The 2,735-nt window shown below is 49.9% G+C and overlaps 1 protein-coding gene across 7 annotated transcripts in view; it reads left to right on the top strand.

Moving 5' to 3' along the window:
* The window catches only part of LOC106748316 (glycogen synthase kinase-3 beta-like), a 50,551-nt gene that overhangs the window by 40,497 nt on the left and 7,319 nt on the right, over positions 1 to 2,735 (top strand). For 5 of the 7 annotated variants that reach the window (XR_001374738.1, XR_001374737.1, XR_001374739.1 and 2 more), the window contains one exon: positions 3 to 2,593. The exons of the other annotated variants lie outside the window; for them this stretch is intronic. The gene's annotated coding sequence lies outside the window, so the exon portion shown is untranslated. Of the gene's footprint in view, positions 1 to 2; positions 2,594 to 2,735 lie in introns of those variants that run through there. 7 annotated transcript variants of the gene reach the window in all.

Below are 2,735 nucleotides of genomic sequence, written 5' to 3'. Positions count from 1 at the left end.
CCCCCTTCCCCATCCAACAATCCTCCCCTCCTCCCCCCTAAATATCTCCCTCTCCTGCGTATCATTATCCTGTTTCTTTTCTAACGTTATTATATCAAAGTGTTAGAGTGTAAGTAGTCGTTCAAGGTGGCTGCGGTGTGTGACTACCACCGCCTGCACCCCCTCACCTCCCCACCCCCCGCCAGGGAGAAACCTTCTGACGAGGATGTCCGCGCTTGTACGAAAAGAATGCGAGTGTCTCGATGCGATATTAATTAGCCGAGCTGAGAGCGTGGCCGTACCAGCCACTGTCCCGAAAACACACAGCGTCTAGATTTGTAAGATTCTCACCATTTTTCCCATGTAGAGAGAGAGAGAGAGAGAGAGAGAGAGAGAGGGAGAGAGAGAGAGAGCGTGATGATTGCGATTACGACTGCGACGGGGGTCCTCTTGCGGGTCTCGCGGCCCTCGCTCCCGCCGGAGTTTAACTAACCAACCATGCGAATTGTACATAGGAGGAAGTACCCAAGCCGGTCTCACTTTTAGTAACGTTTAATAACCGCCAAACCGCGACTCTAGTTGAAGGGAGAAGGAGGAGGAGGAGGATGTGTAATCCGACGTTTAGTAGCGTGTACGTTTTCTTAAGACACTGTGCGACCATCGTGCAAAGCTTCTGCAAAGCCTCCGCCTTGGCGTTGCCGCCGAGTCGGTTTCAGTGTGTACATATATATATATGTATATATATATATATATATACACACACCGGTTCCGCCTGCTTCGATCTCGACAACCGTGCCGGAAACGCGACCCTGACAGAGGATCATACACGGCTCTGTGCTCGGCGTGTGCGCGTAATCCGTAACGTTTCCAAATGATGTTAATGTTAACGGGTTCCGAGACACACCGGCTCGTTATTAACGTTCTGAGGGCACACTGCGAGAGCAAGGTCAGTCGTTTCTCGGTGACTGTGGCGGAAGGGTCACGACCCGCGACGGATGTCAGCGCGCTCGATGCTCTCCCCGCCTGCGCATCGCGAGTTGTCGGGGCGAGTCGGCTCGTGGTGTACATAGAGAAACCGGTCCCTCTTTAACCGCTAAAAGAGACACTAGTTAAAAGGTAAACCTAAGAAGGCATATAACCGAACGTCTCTAGACACTCTCTGCGAATCAGCTTGAAATGAAGAGAAAAGACGAGCCACCAAGTACCGATGATCATTAGGGGACCGTCGCGATTCGGCGGAAGCGAGCCGCGGAGCCGAGTCGAGCCCGCGGTGCACCCGGTAGAAATCTTCCCGATGACCCGGTTATCTACCGGGAAGGAGAGCCTAACTCGTGCCACGATCATTCGACAAGACGGAAAGAAGGTGTTGCTGCTGCCACGGCTAAAGGTTCAGCTAGATAATGTTTCGATGCTATAGCTAGGACTTTAGTTACTATTATCAGGTGTGTAAGTGACGCTTTAGATGTCTTCCGTAGCTAAAATTGTAGTTGTCCATGTACTAGCTAAATCTTCGTTGTGACATGTGGACACCTGCAAGTTTATCCACAGTAGGCATATATTAAGTATGACGTCCGTACATCTAGCAACAGTAATTCAAGTCTCAGCTATAGCAGCAAAATTCTGACTAGGCGGCAACAATTTTTTTCCCTGTGAACGTGTCGGTGTCTCGGTGATTCTCTCTGCGGGAACGCCGCGGAATCGGCTCGACCAGGTGTCGAAGACGACCGGAGGAGACTGTCGCGCGTCGACTGGTCTCACTTTAGCGACCCCGGAGACTCGAAGCGCGCATTCACTACGAGGAGTCCGTTTTAATAAATTGCAACATCGAGCAGGACGCTCCTATGACGAATAGACAGACTCATTGTTTCGTCTCGGGGACGTTCTTCACGTTGCGTTTATCGGTCTCCGACCGAGCGTGTCGAGAAGAACATTGGCCGACGTGGCTGTCTGCGTGTCTCAGCGGTGTGAACGGCGCTTCGAGTCGCCTCCTTATCGGACACTCCTCCGGGATGTTCGATTTAACTTTATGTACTCGGCGTTGCGACGCTACTTACCGCATCGCTTGACCAGCACCAGCTGAATCATCATTGTCGCGCACGCGTGCCGCTCCCGCGCGACTTTTCTCGAANGAGAGAGAGAGAGAGAGAGAGAGAGAGAGAGAGAGAGAGAGAGAGAGAGAGAGACTCGTTCCTTCCAAATTTGTTCTCTCCGTCTATGTCGCGCCTCTGTTCTTTCTTTTTCCCCTTTTTACCCCACATGACGAACCTCTTCTGACCGACCCAGCGGAGTGATTTATTTTTTTAAGCCGACGACACGTCATAAACAAACAGACGCAAACACACACACACACATACAAAACGAGATATCTCGCGACCGTAGTGACGAGTTTAACGATGGATTTCCCGATACTTAGAGCGAACTCGCTTTCGCGAAGACGGAAAATAAAGGTAAGACGAGAAAGAGAGAGAGAGAGAAAGAGAGAGTGCGCAACTCGATGAGAAAGAGGGAGAGGGCGAACAACACACTGAGGAGAAGGAAAAATCGTAAGAAGGGAGACCTCGAAATTAGAGTTTTATCGATGTTAAAAGTACGAATTAAGTTCTTTTTCTTTTAACTATTAACTTTTCCCTCTCTTTATTTCTTACTCCCTTATTCCTTTTATTATTATTTTCTTTTTCGTTAGTTCGTAAATCGTATGTCGTTTAATTTTAATCGGAATCACCGTCGTCGATTATCTACCCCCCCCCCCCCCCCCC

This window comes from Dinoponera quadriceps, unplaced genomic scaffold, assembly GCF_001313825.1.
Source record: "Dinoponera quadriceps isolate SergipeBrazil2010 unplaced genomic scaffold, ASM131382v1 scaffold2723, whole genome shotgun sequence".
Taxonomy (NCBI): Eukaryota; Metazoa; Arthropoda; class Insecta; order Hymenoptera; family Formicidae; genus Dinoponera; species Dinoponera quadriceps.
Note: the sequence above shows the minus strand (reverse complement) of the source record. Positions and strands in the feature narration are given on the sequence as shown.